This window comes from Dermacentor silvarum, chromosome 5 (assembly GCF_013339745.2).
Source record: "Dermacentor silvarum isolate Dsil-2018 chromosome 5, BIME_Dsil_1.4, whole genome shotgun sequence".
NCBI classification, from domain to species: Eukaryota; Metazoa; Arthropoda; class Arachnida; order Ixodida; family Ixodidae; genus Dermacentor; species Dermacentor silvarum.
Window position 1 is genome coordinate 7,317,734 of NC_051158.1, and position 18,897 is coordinate 7,336,630.

The 18,897-nt window shown below is 45.0% G+C and overlaps 1 long non-coding RNA gene across 2 annotated transcripts; it reads left to right on the forward strand.

Annotated features, from left to right (window-relative positions):
* The first annotated feature begins 925 nt into the window (after nt 1-925).
* Nucleotides 926-11,597, forward strand: LOC125945510 (uncharacterized). Of its 2 annotated transcripts, none has more exons than XR_007466952.1 (3): nt 926-1,279; nt 1,337-1,466; nt 11,341-11,597. It is a non-coding gene; the product is annotated as an uncharacterized LOC125945510 (long non-coding RNA). The 2 variants fall into 2 exon arrangements; XR_007466951.1 differs by lacking the exon at nt 11,341-11,597 and adding an exon at nt 4,081-5,699.
* The last annotated feature ends 7,300 nt before the right edge of the window (nt 11,598-18,897 follow it).

The following is an 18,897-nucleotide window of genomic DNA, read 5'->3' on the forward strand; positions in this document are numbered from 1 at the left end:
GAATATAATTTTCGTCACATGAATTCTTACCGGCATTCTGCCATCGAGTTTTCATTTTTATTACGGGCGCTTCTGGTAACGTGAAAATAATGTTTAAAATATTGCCTATGGCGTTGAGCACAAATCTACTTGACACTTGACACTGCGACACTGAGACGTGCTGTAACACTGCAGACGCTGTTCACACTCGAAGAGGCTGACATTACTTACACTAGAAAACGAAATATATTAATGTTTACATTGCAAGTATACTTGACACTGAGACATGCTGTACAACTGCACGCGCTGTTCTTCAACAGTGTGCTTGCGTCCAATACACAAAATAACTAACCTGTAGAGATGCAGTCGAGCAAGAGCAGGGCACACAATACGGCTGTGTGAAAAAAGTTAAGAATGAACATATTCTAACACCGACACAATCAACCCCATAGAATTCTTATAGGCGCAGGGATTTTCGGTAGAGCGTTGCTTGCCTTTTCCATTCTGATCTGAGGATTTGGCGAATTCATTTGCCGTGGTTAGTTGAGGGTTCGAAGCCGCCAAACCAGACCTTTACGCCACGACGTAGATGCTTCAAATAGATGCAGAAGGCAAGTGAAAGCAGGCGGCACGCGGAATTTGGGACAGAATGGACGGATGAGCTGAAAAGATGGGGAAGAAAAACCCGATGAGCCTAACTGGGCTAGTTGCCCTATGAATACTTTTTTATCGTGACCTGCCTTTCCCAGAGTTATTCGCTGCATCCGTAACTGCGTGTAAGAGAAAAGCACGCTTTCCTGGAGTTTTTTTTTTATACCCAGACAATGTCTTCGGCGCAAAAGTGAAAACAATCAGTCGGTTTCTTATAGAAAAACAACTCAAGAAGGAACAAAACTATGAAAAGAAAACTGAAAAAGGTGCAATACAGGAGAAACACATGCTGTAGAGCATTGTTTGAACATGTATATAAGTGCATGTGGGCGCGAACCACATATTTTAGCAATGCATGATTTTTTCAATATGGGGAAGTTTTCCCGTTCGAACTTCCTGGTCGTATTAGCTGTTGTGAGTGTTATTGTTCTGACGATAGAAAATCGAGGTCCGCCATTTGCCCTCGCTTCTCCACTTCCTGGGTGTTGTGGAAATTTACATCGCAAGAAGCGTCAAGCTTCGGGAAAACAAGAAATACCAAAGTATACGCCTCACCCCGCTCCGACAATTATTCATTTTGATCGAGGACAGCACCATACACAACATAGAGCACGACGCACCTCTACAAGCGACGGAACTCAAGACACGAGTATGTATATTTAAATTTAATTTTTTTTATTCACTTTCCTGAGTGTTCTCCAAGCAGACCACGGCGCCAAGCCCCACCACAGAGAGATATATCACACACGACTCCGGTAATAATTTTGATCAAGGACTGCAGCCGGAACAACAAGAACGACAACGCTCATCTATAAACCTGACCGCTCAACTCATGGGTGAGCATTTTTTATTTGATTCCTTGCACCCCTTTTCCGGCACTAGATTTCAGGTGTAATAAACCAGAACATCGACCACCTTGTACGGGAGTGGCGTATATGGTGCGTCTTTTTTTTTAATTCTTTAGAGCACCAACCAGAGAACGCAGCCGCAAACGACAACACAAAAATTTTAAAATACCCTATTTTCCGATGTATCAGTCACGTTCTTAAAAAAAAAAATGCCTCAAAGCGACCAGTCGCACGTCAATTTTGCGTGTATTCGAGGGCTTCTTTCACGCTTCATTAAAAAAAAAACAACTTTTATGTAGCACGTATTGAGCAACAGGAAGCTGTATCGGTAGTTTTTCATGTTGCTCTACAATTTTCTCATTGACCATTTTTATCTAACTATAATTTTTGAAAAGTTTATTAATTAATTAAGACTAACTATCTATTGAGGCGGAATGCTAGAAATAATATCAGTATCTCCAAGCGACGGCAAAGAACATCACCTTGGTTCTGTCCAGCTACGTGGTACTGGCATATTTTTAAAGTGTGGCTAAACTTACGTGAGACACCCTATATATGCATAAAGCCATGCGTGGTCGTGCGACCAATATGTATTTCTTTTTTGTACAGGATACCACGCGCGGCAGCATTCTGAAAGATATCGAATCTTGTACTAGCAGTGTAGCGACCAGTTCGTACAGATGTTAATTCCTAGGCCTCGCCATGTAGGCAGTGCGGCGGCAGCAGTAGCGTAGCAGCAGTGAAGGCCGCCGGCATGGCCTCTGTGATATGGATTCTTCTATGGTTGAAGAGCATGGTATAAAATGCGGTTATAGTTTATATTTTCTTAAAGAATAGGTTAAAGTTACGGAACTGACGCCATCTACAAAAAGCCACACTTTCGTACTCTTACGTTGTGGCGCCCGAATTATACCCGTTAAAAGAAGCACCAGTTGGTTATCATCACCAGTTGCCCGCGCGAGAAGTCGCAGTGCTTCAGGCTTCCGGTCACCATTTCGCTTATTGTATGCTTGTGTTCAGGCTGGTTCAGGCGTGTTCTGATCGCTCGGGTGTTCATCACAAGCACGCCGTGCAGCAGAGGCAATGCCAGCGACCGTACTACCTACAAAGTTCTTCAGGGGCCCACGACGATTGCCCAGCGATGCCACCGGCTGAAGCGACTGAACTTTTTGATAGTGCGTCGGAGGACGAGGCCTTCGATGACTTCGAGTGAAGTGCAATAAATATTGGTTTACTGCGCCGAAGAGCAGTGTTGATTGAATAACGTTGTCTGCTAGTATTTGCGGCTCAGAAATTTTGATTACGGAAATGTAGTGCCCTGAATTGGTGGCGAGTTCGGAAATTCGCGATGATTATCAGGCATGCACCGTTTCATTATGCCATTCGAGTAATATAGGTGCGCCTTATATACCAGTGTGGCTTATGGAACCACGTTTTCTTGAAAATTCGCGGGAAATGGGGTTGCGAGTTATATTCTGGAAAATACGATACTTGTGATGCTTGACCTGTGTCTTCTGTTTGAAACGGCTTCTATATCTCCTTGCAAAGAGGGATTTCAGAAAGTTGTGTAACGCATTGTGCACTCAAAGAGAATTCACAACAATCTATAGGTTGACGTATATAGTCATAGTGAAATTGCTCGGCGTTGCCTTCGGTGTAAGTATAACCATTCAGTCATTATACTCTTGAAGCTTTTAAATGGCGTGCGACATCTACATTTTTGCTTTACCAGTACTAACAATAATATTGTTTGTGTGCGATGTGTTCCTTATGGCTTCATTCCCTCGTAAGCTTTAGTTCTGAAGATATGAAGTGCTTCTCCTTGCGCTGTTGTTGAAGCGTACAGACGACTTGATGCTTTATTTTCTAAAACTTCATATGCGCATGATCATAAGATAAACAGACAAAATTGAAAAGTGTAGTAAGCGCAGAAGAAAGGGTTCACAGACACCATTCTGCCTGGTTCGTCACATTACTCTTTCGAAAGAACAACGTCCCACGTACTATTTTGCATTGACAGCTTTCCTTTTATCGCGTTACGTACCGGAATGAACAGAAAGAAGCTATTAGCGGTCAAAATATTGCATATGAAATCCATGTGCAGCAAGCGAAAAGTGCGGTTCCGACTCGGTGTTCACGTCTTAGATGTACTCTGCTATCACTTGACGAATCACAAATACGTGACGTAGCTGGAAATAATTGTATTCCGAGAACAATACATTTTCTTGTTTCTGTATATACACCTAACTATCAAATGTTTTAACTTGTGTTTTAAGAAGGAGCTTCGGTTCAGTACGAAAATGCTGCTGAAACACCAATGCACTATATTCTTTTCTCTCATATCGCGTAACAACTTAACTGTTACAGCTACTGCTGACATCATGGCAGCTTTGCAAGCTTCCACCCATTATTCTTCAACGATAACAGAACGCGTACAAAAGACAGAAGTCAGGTAACGTGATCTAGGGATGACGCTATAGAGTTGAGTCATATTTCGCTTATAATAATTTTCGTGTCAAATGATGCATTGTCATAAAATATTTTCTTTCAAAGAAACAATATGGCAGGTAAGGGGAGCAATATCCTCTTTTGTTTCTTACAGGTGATCCCATATAGCACATTATGGTAAACAAGTTTCGGCCTGACAATGCACACGCTACGGGAACTGCTAGTTTTCTCGCAAGAATTTACAAAACGTACTTTCTCATTAATAATTTTTATTATCGGGGGTCTTCAGGAATATCCTGGATATAAACTTTAAGGCCAACGTTGTTTACAAGAAAGTATGAGTACTTTGGAACAATAAAATTGCTTTTGAAGTCGCAGTTTCTTTCCCAAACAATTCTTCAGAAACAGGATGAAGGCTTGTGGAGCATTTGCTTCAAGTCTGTAGGTATTTTTCAGTAATCCGGTAATGTCATGTGGTAATGAATCAAAGCAGCATCACTTACCCGCAAGTAAATCTTGATATCTTCATACCATTTCTGCAACCAAATCGGGCTCATCTAGACACGCGATATTTAGTTGTAAACTAAAGAAAATAAGTGAAAACGGGAGCGTAAATAAATAACTGGTAGCAACCCCAGGCACGCAAATGCCACAACTCCATAAGAAAATCTACAAATCACGGTATTCGCGACATACCGGTTAAATTTTAAACCTTACAAAGCGGCGTACGCTTGCGATACTATGTGAATTCTCAGCTTCAAAAGCATCAACGCTTGCATTCTTGTTTGATATCGTTTGGCAATGTTATTATTTTCATTTATATTATTAAAATATCGCAGTTATTGTAACTGTCTATGGGTACAGTTGCACAGCGCCTAAAAAGACACGGATATGACGTGTTTCTATACAGCTGTAAAGTGCGCGGCCCAGACTTTCGGTCTATTATTGATGGTACGTCATGCTATTATAAACAGAGTGTCAATTTAATAATTGGTCATAACGCGATGGTGAAACGCGTATGCTCAGAAGCAATGACAGTTTTGCTGCTCATTCACTAATAAACTCCATAAATGTGCAAAGTCTTTCCTTGCTATATGCAGGAGAGCAGGGCGCATCACACTTGCATACTCATGTTCGCAGGTGAGCAAACGCGTGAAAACGACGTGAGGTGACCCGTGGCGCCACAAAGCGGTGACTGTTGCCGGGATCACCGTCGAACACGTGACGGAAACGTGCCAGGAACGCAGTATCGTCTTTAACACCCTTATAAGCGTACAGGCTGCAAAACATTTCTTTCCACAGAAGTACTGACTGACAAATACAATGTCCAAAATACAAAAATACAAATACAAAAAAGTACAATGTCAATGATGTAAATGTACAATGATGGCAGCGCTCTCAGACGAGCTCAGTACGAATTTACTGTCACCTTCTTCGACAGCAAACTTTAAGAAAAGTCGCAGTTTCGCCCGGAAGACGAAGCATCCAATGCCATAGTAAGCTAGCGGACAGCTATACGTAGTAAGGATAACAGCTTTATCGGCCGTGTAAACTTGGAACTAGGAAGCGCGGCAGCAGCGAGCGAATTGACCTTCGTGCTGCGTCTCGCATCAACGCGAACTAAGCCGCTAAAACACAGCGCACGGTGGACTGTGTCCCCGACGCAGAAGGCTGTCAAGATACAGCGGCCCGGGCGGGCGCGCGCGGCCACCGGAGCCGCCCGGAGTAGAGAATAAAGTTTTTTCCCCCTCCTCCTCCCGGAGTAGAACGCCTCCCCCCCCCCCCCCCCTATCCTCTCCCCCCCCCTCTCGAGCCCTTGAGGAGCCTTGCGGCCCAGGTGACGCACGCGGCCGCCCGGAGTAGAGCGCGCCCTAATGACGTCATATTTACGAATTTGACGTCATTTCTTTTACAATTTACAAATTTGACGTCGTTTCGCGCATTTTTGACGTGATTTTATTTTTTGCGCCGTCGCACATTTTTGGTACCATTGATCGGCCACGTCGCCGACGCCAACGGATTTTCGCGTAAAGGCCGACCCCCATGGAATGAACTTTGCCGACGAAATTTCGGCGGCGAGTGCCGGCGCGGCGACATGGTGGCGTGCCTTCGTCGTGATGCGCACGCATGCAGCAAAAATCAGGCGGCCGCCATCATTTCAGCGTTGCTAGAAGTGCGGCGTGCCGGAAGTCGGATGCAGCCGAGCCCTGATTGGTCCGCGCTGCGCGCCTGCGTTCGCCGCTGCCGGCGGGTTGTTGTCAATATCAAGCCCGGTTTATCATGCTGCCTTTTGGCCGTCGGCCAGCCGCCACCTTTTCGCCGGAAAATCGCTCCATGCGGGGCATACACTGCTTTCGTATCAACAATTGGTACGTGCTATAGTGGCTATAGAGGTCAATATACCAAGTGCTTCGCCGCATAAGTTGAACCAATCTTTAAAGAAGTGCAGACAGCATACTCGGTTGATGATTTTCTACTCTTGGATAATAAACAGCATCTAGGGGACCACGATAATGACCGGCATAAGCGCCATCGTGTCCTCAGTAATGAAATATCACGCAATTTTTACCGCCCAGCTTCTTTGTTTGAATGTTCCCAGCAGCAGGGGTGAATAACCTTTCAATGACGGAAATGTTGGGCACTCGATGTTACGGAGGTCACCTGAACTTCCAAAGCGTTGCCGACAGCAAACTGAAGCGTTGTCTGCTCCAAGGAGGTCTAAATTTTAGAGTGATAACTCTACTACTCCAGGTACAAAACCAGAAGACGCCTGGTTCCGTAAATCTGACCTTCAAGCTCAGCCTAGATCAAACTGGGACTTAGCCTGCCACTATACCGGCAGAAGGCTCGCCAACAATTCCGACGGTGCGCGGGTCAAGCAGGTAACGCTCACGCAACAATTTGACGGTGCGCGGGTCACTGTCGTCATCGTGGTAATTAAGAGAGAGTTAATTCAGGCACTCGAAACCACGACCTTCGGTGGGATTCGCACCCTCGAGCTTATGTGGAAGTCCAACCCACCACCTTTGGCGTTAAGGTAAAGTTAATGAAGGTGCAGTTAATCAATATAGAGTTATTCACCGCACCGGAACCCACGACCTTTGGTAGGAGTGCGCCGAGTACCGGTATGCGCTGTGCTTTCGACGCTTAGTTCGCTGTTCTCTTTACGAATAGACCAACTAATCGCAACAGAGTACGCGCGCCGCGCGCGCCACTGGGTTCCTTGCAACTACCACCAGATGACGCTCGCCTCCGCGCCCGCGGACCATAGAAAGACGACTGGAAAACAGCGAATTAGGATTTGATTTATCCTACATGCGTAATGGACAAATGGTGCAAGGAAAGATCCCTGGGCTGATGTATGCGGACGATACAGTGCTACTTAGCGGTCAATGAAAGAAATTTAGACACTTGCGAATATGCGTGGCAATGCAGCGACAAATCTAGCCTTAAGTTTAGCACAAATAAATCGGGAATTATGATCTCTAATGACGAGACGAGTTTACGTGGTGTCAATTCAACAGCAAGTCATATCCATAGTCAAGCAATATAAATACGTCGGCGTATAAATAAACGAAGGAAAGACTTACTCAAGCATCCACCAAGAGAGAGAGAGAGAGAGAGGGAAAGAAAGACAAGGAGGTTAGCCAGTGTAAATACCGGCTGGCTACCCTGTACTGGAGAAAGGGGTATAGGGAATAAAAGGTGATCGAAGAAACAAATAAAAATAAAATAAAAGACGAAGTAAGAAAATTCGCGCAATAACGCGACCCTACGCGCTACAACGTTCAAAGCCGGTCGCACAATTCACAAGCCCTTAAGAACTTCAGCAGAGCCCTTAAGGCCTTGAGTGCCGAAGCCCGTCTAGACCAGTGTCCTAAATCTTTTTCCTCTGTGAGGGTGCGATTGTCCAGTTTTTCAAGCGCAGTCGCGAGCACTTTTCTTGCCACATTGTAGCGGGGACAGTCACAGAGGAGGTGCTTGACTGTCTCCTCGCAGCCACAGTTGTCGCAATCAGGGCTGTCAGACATTCCAATGCGCCAAGATAATCTGAAAATAAAGGGGAAGCGGAATGCAGCAATAATGAAACATGGAAAACCTTGGGGCCACAATAAGCATGAGGTGGCGCGTAGAATCTGGAAAAGAGTAACGGTGCCTGCGCTAACGTTTGCAAATGCAATTCTATGCTTAAAATCGGATATCTTGTCGGGGTTGGAAGTTAACCAAAGATCGGTAGGCCGGTTGGCCTTGGGAGCCCACGGTTGCGTGGTAATGATGAAGTAAACGCTCCTTGCGGGTAGAATGGATTCGAATTGCGCTACTTAAGTATGTGCATTCTGCCTCTAAAACCATGTTGCGTTCAAGGCCTCCGTCGTACTCGCTACTAATAGACTTGGTATAATTTGTGTGCCACCCGCGCGTGTGTGTGCGTGTGCATGTGTGCGTGTGCGTGCTGTATGTGCGTGCGTGTGTGCGTGCGTGTGCGTGCGTGCGTGCGTGCGTGCGTGTTTCGGTTCTTTATGCACTCACACAAAGCTTCGCTGTATATATTTCGGCTTGTTGAGGGTCGGCTTGAACGGTGTTCGCGGTCCACTGATGTGCGGCCATCATTGAAGCGGTTATACCACTCATTTATTCGTGAGGTGCTCATGGTATTATCCCCAAAAGCCTGTTCAATCTTGCGAATGGGTTCCACTTCAGTATCGCCAAGCTTTTGGCAAAATTTTATGCAATATTGCTGCTCATGTTGTTCCGTCATTTTACAACTTACTTAGATCCGACACGCGCTCTCTACACGTCCTCACTCATAGGCCGACTACCAGCAACTGACGCTTTCTGCGGGTGGGAAAAAATATTCACGCATGCGCATGGATGTCCCCTCCATAGTGTTGAAGTACCGACTTTCGCCCATATTGGCGGCTTTCATTTTTCACCGACTCTTTGTGGCAGAGCACAGTTCTTAGAAAATTTGTGACCGAACGAGATTTCGCAGATTTATTCACTGCAGTCCTAACTGCCTATAAGACACTGTGCCGTCCTGGGGCTTCTTGATGCCAAGACAATGCGTCTTCAGGGAAAGCGAAAATAAGTTCTCCGCACCACTGAGAAATAAGTGCTATTTTGGTAAAGGATGACAGAAGTCAACAAAATAGAGAAAACGGGTAAAGTATAACACAGATTCATTGTCTATTGTTCACACATGAATTTAAGCGCTCGCAAGCACAAACCGTTTTGTGCAGACCGATGCAATTTTTAATATGACGAAAATTTTCTGCATGCATGAACTGGTAGTCTTAGCCTTTGTGGTTGCTATACTTTCGACAACTCAACACGGATGTATTTTATCTGCCCTTGCTTCTCCACTCCCTGGGTCTACTCTGAGCACACTTAGTGAGATCTATGCGACATCACTAGCGCACAGACCAGCCATTTATAAACCTCAACCAAAACATCGTCGAGGACGTCGACAACAAGAAAACGTCAGAATGATGGGCCAATACAGTGGTAGGCAGTCATATGTTTTTGTACTATTGACATATGATTATGTGTCCGCTATAATTGGCATGGACGTACGGATAACTTGACACTATTTATAATCCCGAATTGCGCCAGACCACTGCACTCATCTTCGCCGACAACATGCGCATAAGTTCAGAAAAGAATTATTGGTGGTTCCAAGTTCGTCCATGACCAGGTACAATTACGAGAGGTTTGTTGAGATATAATACGTCTTATCTAATAGCAAGAAGGATGGAACGAAGCTAAATTCCTGTTATTACTATTCACACGTATACTTGTTTATCTTTCACCGGCGAGCGCTTTTCACTGGCTAACAAATGTTAAGTGTTATTGCTCGGCGCAGGACGCGCCTGCATGTATCGGAAGTTTTCCGAATGTTATCGATGGTTCTATCCGCTGTCTGTTGTCGCCGAACCTCGTGTAATCTGAATGTATGCGCGACGCGAATTGTGTTGTACTCTATGGAAGGCACGCAGGAATCAACGATTATGCTGGAACCTTCGCCGAGTCTTTTATAAAAGCCGATGCGCTTGACGTGCTCATCAGATTTTCGACGTTCGCCGACTTAGCTCGCCGCTATCCTTGTGCTTTGAGTGTATAGCCTGTTTTTATGGGCACAAGTTCGCCCAACAAATAGTTCAATTTGCAACTCACAGTTTTTTCACTGTGTCGTTCTTCACTCTTATTATAACTTGAAATTTGGTGGAGGTACTTCCATTAGTTATATATTTCTTTTTCCTGCCAGATGAAAGTGATGTATTGGGGCGCAGTGGCTCCTATAATGAATGTTCCCACCCATACTTCATGGGTTTTGTGTTTTTTATTGGTAACATTTGCATCATAACTGACTTGTGACGTTTTCTGCCTGATGAATCATGCTAAGGAGCGTGTTTGTATTTATGTATGGCAACAGGTTTAAATGTAAACTATAATGCGCAAATTTGGCGATGAGCAAATTGAACTCCTTGATTTCCCTCCTCTGATGCAATCACTTTCACATTTTAGCATTTTGCAATCTGTACAGCAAATTTCTCACCGTATAATTACTACAAGCAAAAGCATATTTCCGTTTGTTTTCCTTTTTTATACTTATTTTTCTCTGTCTCTCTCCTGTCGCATCCCGTTACCCCCCCCTTCGGTACTTGGTAGCCAACCGGAGATAATCTCCGGTCAACCTCCCTGTTTTTCCTTTACCTTTTTTTTTCTCTCTCTGGTGCATATAGAAAATTGGAGGTCGCTTAAAGTTCGCCTTTAAGAGCAGAACGCGATAACGTTATCGGGACCTGTTCACATCGCATCGTTCGCAGACGGAAAGTAAGCTTCATTCACTGCAACACTGAACGTGAGAAAGCCACCACACAGAGACCAAGCTTACACCGATCACCTTAAAGTTGGCTTCACTTTTAAACTGAAATGCATTGCTGAAAAGACGTTTTTCTACGGGCAATATAGGTGGTCCAATATTAAAATATGAAGGCCCTAGCACCTTTCTTTATTATTTTATTAATTGTTTGCTATTGCCCCGACGCGCGCAGGTCTGGTATAAATGCTGGAAAAGGGGTTTGTGTTTGAGTTTCCTCGTAGCAGAATTAGGTATTCTCGTACATTCAAATTACAAGACGACGCCGATTGGTAAACAACCTGACGGCGAATGCGACGCCGAATGGTTTTTACTGGTGGATTTCACTGTGAGAAATTAATTTTTGTCCACCAAAACCTTGCACCGCGTGGAGGTGTTATTGCAGTGACCATCCTTGACAAGCAGCAGTCACAAGTGGTCCCGTGTTGTTTGACTTCCTCAACAGCTGACGCTGAAAATATAGTTTGTTTCCACTGTCGTACGCTTTTAATTGTACGATATTCTGAAAGATATCGTAACAAATTTTAATTGCAGGAACCAACAGAAATCAAGCAGTAGCTAAGCCGCAGCGTCGTAATCGCCAAGGAAACATGGGAAGTCACGGATCGCTCGTGCCGTCTCGAGAACGACCGGGTACTGTATAACAGCTGCACAGTGTGGTGCTGAGTAGGTGTTCTGGGACGCGAGAAGTAAACAAAGCGCTGACACTTTCTTTTTGGCCATAAAGTTGTAAAGAATGCATAGTTATAGTGTCACACATGGAAATAAAAATATATTGTTTTACGTTGCAATCCCTTGTGTCCCTAATATGCATAGCGCCTAAGCAAGTATTTTGCGCAAAGCTGTCCTCAACACTTAGTGGAAAAAATGAATACCTTGTAAAGAAGATATTTGTATGTTATGAATGTGTAGCATGGTAAATCTAATTCTTTATCACATATTTCGTGTATTGGTTTATTCGTGTAATGGTGACTTACGTACCAGCGACTTATTTGTGAAACACGACCTACTTATGGCCAATCAAGTTTATCTTTATAAATTAGTGCAGCATATACACGCCACAAACGTATACAAAGACATTGATATGGTAGCTGAGGATCAGTACGGGTTAAGGCAGCATAGGAGGAGGTTTCCGAAGGTTAGGACAAATTACGGGAAACAATCGTTAACATATCAAGCTATACATATTCTAAATAAACAGAAATACATAATAAATTGGACAGACAGCCCTGGTAAACTTAAAAGGATGTAAAAAACGTTTCTTGTCACAACAGCGTGTGCACTGTAGACTGTTTTACATTAGTCTCTATTTTATTCATAGCATTTTCTCATTTTTTTCTTTTTTTCTCTTTTGTACGCACAGTGTACTGGTGCATAATCATTATCTACATATTTCTAACATGATAAAAAAGACCTACTACCTATTTAACACATGAATCCTGTGTGAACATTGTGTATATGTATATATCTACCTGCGTGATCTGTGTGCATATGCATGCATCTCATACTTGTTATCTGATCATATTAGAAAGATTTTAACTGCGCTATGAACAGGGACAAAGGAGGACGAAAAAGACAGCACAGACTTTTTCGTCCTCCTTTGTCCCTGTTCATAGTGCAGTTAAAATCTTTCTAATATGAACTTCAACCAACTAGCCCAACTTGGTGCACTACTGCAGTTTGTTATCTGATGTACTATAATTCATTTTTTACCTTGTTCGGCTGTATATTGAGTGCAACTGCAATTTTCTATATAATGCGCACCTCATTGTATACGTTATTGTACGAGTAAATGCTGTATGAACTGAACAGGGGCGGGGCCCTGTCAGGCTGTTTCAGCCTTTAGTCTCTGTCTCCGCAGGAAATGCCCTGAAATAAAGCGATTTTGATTTGATTTGATTTGATTTGAAGTGGTACAGCGTGTCAAAGTGACACACTTGTTCCTGACACTCCATACCAAGAAGCTCCGGGCTCGTGTTAATGACGTAGGGTTTGAAAGTGCTTCCAGTGATTTGCAAAGGGCCCTCCGTACATTCCATACCTACAAGAATGCAGCCACGATGGTCGCGAATTGAACCGGTCATTTTATGCTGAAAACGAAGTTATATCAACTGAGCCACTCAGCGGTGTTAATCCCTACTTGAAACTATTATTAAAAAAACACGCAAAATGTTCTTTACAGCAATGCCAAGAAATAAACAAAACAATTGTCTTGAAAGTCTTTAAGTATGTTGGGTTAGAAACCCGCGAAACAAATTACGCAATATTCAAATCGTCGTGTCAATTTCTGGATGCCATGCACTATTAGTGTTTTATGGTATACATCGTATGATTTCAAAGCAATTCAGTTTTACCGCTAAGACCAAAAGCAAAACAGGTATTTTTGTGCTTCAAGAACAGACGGCTAGAACAGAAATGTGAGCGCGGTGTAAACTGCGTCTGTTCTTTTCGAAAGCACATTAGACGCTTTCCTAGCGAGTTAGACTGAATCGCCTACTGCAAAGATATGGAAACACACTTAACACACTGTTATAATTCGGACGCTAAGGTGCGCCACTACGTCCGGTCCCATCATCCGTCGTCATCCCATTGTACTCACGCCGTCGGCGAACGCACGGTGGTTTCACAGCTGTAAAGTCACAGCGTGAGGACTATGGGATGACAACGAATGCATGGCGAAGATTACGTGGCGAAGTCTGTATGACGACAATGGCGTGTCGGTGACGCAAATTGCCTCGAGCGGCCAGTCGCGCGGCAGTTTCGCGTGTGCTCGCGGGCTTCTTTCACGCTCTGAAAAACACTTTTATGTAGCACGTAACGAGCAACAAGAAGCTGTATCGAGAGTTTGTCATGTTGCTCTACAGTTTTCTCATTGACACTTTTAATCTAATTACACTATTTGAGAAGTTGAATAATTAAGACCAATTATGTAATTAGGCGGATGCAAAAATAATCTGAGTATCTGCAAGCGACGGAAAACAACATTACCTTGGTTCTATCCAGCTACGTGGTGTTTGCGTATTTTTAATGCTTTAATCTATTTGTTAATCTATTTTTTTAATTCTACATGGCGGTCGTTGAGATGATCGCAACGCTGCCGAAACGTGCAAGTTTAGAGAAGGGTGGATTATATTGCACTGCAGTTCTTCCCCAATTCTGTGATTGCTTAGGCCGGGAAGCGATACAATTTTATTTAAACTGAACAAATCTTCGGTTCATCGATGCACCTACATAAAGCACACAAATACATAAAATTGTAAATACTGCAAACATAGCAGCCTGTCACTTAGCTACAAGAAAATCAGTGCTGGAATTTTGTAACGAAAAATCAAATGAGGAAGCAACTGGCTATGTAAAGTGAGAAAATTGTCGGAGACGCGCTTTACTGTTTTTTTTTTTCGGCCATGTACTCGGCAGCGGGTTAGTTCACTTCAGCGCTGGTCAAGGGCTGTCAAATTTCGCATGCAGTGTATTACGAGTTACCAAATGAATATGAAAAGGGCTAAGTGAAGCTTAATTGGGCATGAGCAAGCAAGCAAAGTGTTCTAAAAATTATGTTTTGTAACTTTGTGACAAACCAAGAAGAATGGCACTAGAAACATATCCTATTACTTTTGATGTACTTTTGTTGTTTATGGCAAGGACAAATTATGACCAAAGAGCACCAATTGCTTTTATTGAGTTCCATTGATCTGGAAACAGCAGAAGACTGAAAAAATTTGGCCAGCAGCTAACAAACCTTGCGGAATGTCTAAATATTAATTTTAAACAAATATTGCCCCACTTCTGGATTCAAAATATTTCGTCTTTGAGGACAGCAAGAAAAAGGAAGATAATTGGCAAGAACAATAACAAGAAGTGCCATAAACAAAGTAAACAAAACAAAAAGACGGCAATACAGGGACTGCGGGAGACAAAGGCATATTTTCGAGGTGCTTGAGATTGCGAATAATGCTAAGGGCGTTTTGTACGCCGACCATTCGCGACACATTTGAGACACAGTCTATAAAGGGGCTGCTGTCGACTTCTTTTCAGTCTCACTCAATTGTGAAGAACCACTTTTTTTTTCTTTTTTTTTTTACAGCGTAAGCTGTTATGGGCTCATTCCAAAGCCGTTTCTGGTCGCGGTGATGCCGCCGCCGCCTCCATAGCCGTTATCGCCGCAAATGCGAAAAAAAAGTACCCGCTCTCCGCCGGGATCAAATTCAGGCCCTCTGCATGGGAGTCGGATACTTTACCACCGAGCCACGCAAGCGCTTGCTATCGTGCAGAAGAAAAATTCCCTTTATACGGGCCCTGGGCCTCTGCGCCTGCACGCTGTTGCGAAAGCCCGAAGTCCGAGCGGCCACGAAGGTTCTATGGATAGTGCCGTGCCAGGTGCCAAGAGGAGGAAATATCCAGTGAGATCAGAAAATGTCACAGTTTCGCCCTAAGGGCGAAGCAATGAATACGATAGCAACAGAGCAATGTCATACGAAGTAAGGTGAGCGGCTCTGGTAGCAACAACACGCAGAACTGTTGTCGACGGCATCGGCGTTTTGCCCGCGTTAGCTCAAAATGCGTGCGGCGTTGGTGACTGTTGCTGGAGCCTCTGATATAAATAGGCACTTGGTGCCGCAGCTAAACGTCGGCTCCCTTCCCTCCCCCTCCCCACGGACTCTCGCGCGTCTGAAGAAGGCGCGTTTGCTCTACATATATGGTTGGCGCTGAGCCGTGCTCCCTCAAGGGCTGCAGAAGATAGCGCCAACCTTTCCCTTTCCCTCAAGAACCACTTACCTACATATATGGTCATTGTAAAGGAGAAAAGAGACGCCTACTTCTGCAGCCCTTAAGCGAGCACGGCGCAGAACGCGCGTTTGTTCTCCGCCGTGCGTTCCCTCAAACAGTTTTATATACACTATACATGGTGGTATTTTACAAGAAGGGCTCCATGATATTGGAGCCGTCTACATGCTAGCATCTTTGCATGTTCTAGCGTTTACATCCAAGCGTTCTACATGGTCGAGCGTCCTCACAACACTCAAGTCCCGCTGTTTTATCCTTTTGGTTTCCCTCTTTCACTCGACGAGGGAATGCACTTTAGTTCTTCTTAGCCAATGGCCACCTCCGTAGCGGTCAGTTCGCGGAAGCCACTATTTCCTGTCGAGAGTCGCTTCTCCGAAGCGGTCAGTTCGCGGAAGCCACCATTTCCAGGGAGGGCGGCGGTTGTCTCGAAAGGGCTTCAGGTTGGCGCGTCACAGTCGGCGCCGGGCCTCGTGGTAGTTCGGGCGGCGCTGGTAATTTCACGGAAACTCACCAAAGGGCGACGTTGCCGTTTAGCGACGCATGAGGCAGCCTGGAGACTAACTTCTCATCCATAAGTCCCAGGTGACACTTCCCGGCCGCGAGAACCGACAAGCGTGAAGAGCTCTTGATAGCATCCCCGTCTGTCGATGAGGCCTACTTTGTCCCGAAGGACCGCCAGACACAACAGCGCATAGGCAGGCATAGGCAGGCGCGCAGGCGCAGACGACCCGAGCCTCCGCCTAGTATGGTGGTGCCATCTAGTTAACGTGCCTGCAACCGCCGCGTGCGACGAGATGCGATTCAGACGCGATGCGATTCAGACGAGGCGCGCAATCAACGCTATCCCGATGTTAGATGTTCGCCACGTATTCTGGGTACCTCTTCGGTACACGTTATGGCGTCGCCTCGCAAGGAACGAACCGCTGCTGAAGAAGCGAATCGTAGAGCTACGTGCGCGGCTACAACCAGGCATCATCGGGCTCAGCAGACTGCTGTGCAGAGAGCAGTACAAGCCGCAGCTCGCCGTCGACGCCACGCCAGGGACAGTCCAGATCGTTCTCGTCAAAATCGAGGCGAAGACACTTTGCCGCGAAGACCTTGTTGTGCGTGGTGCCGAAATTGGAGCTACTCTTGCGCCGCTCAACCAGCTGTCGCTGTGCTGCGTGTGCCGCGCATGGCCTGTGACTTTTGTTTTCTATTTCGTGCGCAAACCAAACATATTGAACAAACCACCGTTTTCCAGTGACCTTCCAGTGTGAAACCAGCGCATTTTTTGGCACTGTAGTGCACTGGGGACGCTGGCACTCGCTGGGAGTCACTCGGATACCGGTGTGATTGCTGGATAAGAGCCGGCCCTCACAGGACGAGACGATGGTTTCACTTCTATGACATTGGGGCGCATTGGTATGCGCTGAACACGCGCTGGTACTCGCTGGAGTTCGCTGGCTCGCCCTGGAAACTGCGCTGGTGGCGTTTGTACCACACCGTCACAAGTATCCAGGGAGTATAGGCACCATTGAATATTAAATGCCTGATACAATTTTAGCGGCAAGTACTGGTCTGCTGTCCTGAATAAGGCAATATATTAGGGTCACAAATGTCTGTTTCATGTCGCAGCTTGGAACAAAGGTGCGCGAGCTGCTCCTTTTATGCGTGCATATGTGACACTGAAGATCACTTTAGTCTTTTTTGCATTTCCCTTTTGACTGTGCGGATAGCTATGTTGTTGAACGAAAATACGCAAACGCAGATAACGCTTCGTTTTGTAGTAGTTTGTATTTATTAATTTTATTTATCTGGCGTCAGCGAGGGCTTATTGCTCAGCAGCAGTGCATGCTTACATTTCGCGCGCGTTCACCGCCCTTTATATGTCAGTGTCTGCGACGTCTTCCTGTAATAGCTTTAGATTCGTTCATCAGCGATGACGCAGCCGATTACTGCGAGTTCAAGCAGTGTTGTGCAGTCGACACGAAATTAGCAAATCCTGCAGCCGTTCAGACGCGTTCGAACGGATCCCAGGAAGCCTGCCACCGATTTATACTGTTGCAAACTTGACTTACAGCGCATACATAGACAAAGAGACAGCAAGGATGGCGAAAGACGAGCGCTGATTGATACTATTGCACCGATAACTAAGCTGAGGAAATTCATGCACTTTATATTTCCCTAGTTCACTAAAAAATAACAGTTAAAAGGTTCTGAGGCTCAAATACACACATTTGAGCATTCGCCAGTAACCCGCACCGAAATCCTTCCCTTTCACCGAAGGTTAAAGGTCTCGCGTATCCGCCGAGTCGTTCTACACGCTATCGGCCCGTCGGGGCTCAAGAATCAACACATGTAACAAGGATAAATCCCTCTATATTTCAGTTTTCGAGTCGGTGTAATTAAATCAACCATTTTCTTTCGTGTCTACAGCGTCAGCACAAGAAGCGACGAGCGCCGATGTGACGCGTTATAAACATATTTACGACGTGTGCTGTCACCGAAGGCTGCCAGCCGCACTAACCGTCTCTTCTTTGACGGAGATATGTGACTACGGAGACGTGTCGATTGAAACGCACTGTTGAACCAAGAAAATGTTACATTTCCCTTGCGCGAAGAACAAGAAGCGGATATTAAAATCGACAGTAACAGCCCGTACAGCGTCCCGAGTCAGCGGTTTATTTTAGACATTTTTGGAGAATAAAATATCAATCGCAAAGAAAAATCACTTCCATCATTCTTTTGAATCCGGACAACCTTTTTTTTTTCTGGTAGAGGCGTAAATTTTATTTGAGGGGCGATTGCGCTTCTACCATGTCTGTGCGAGACATGTCTGCGCAGAAATGAAACTGTGTGTGCGTGTTGACATGACAAATGACCCACAATTCACCATGTATATAAAAGCGTGGCGTGGCGGTAAAGTACTGGGCTTGGTGTCTGCAAGGCAGGCGATGGAATCTTGGCGGAGGCATGTTTTTTTTAACTTCTTTCTCTTTTTTTCATCGCACTAAAACGCTCCTTGTTGCTTTCAGCATTTAAGGAATATATATATATATATATGGTAGCCAGGCACCGCGTATTTGTCGCTCTAGAGTTGCATTTCGCACAACCACCCAGCGCCTTCCAGTGTGCCGCACCTGTCCGACGCTCCAGCATTCAGCGCCTGACACTGGGCCCTTAATCCATCACGGCACTGGACACTGGATACAGGATTGTGCAATAGGATATATATATTCCTCAATATTGCATACTTCTACTACTCTGCAAAGGGATTGATACGCTAGTAGCTGGCACTAATTCTATCTGTGCCTGAAAACAAAG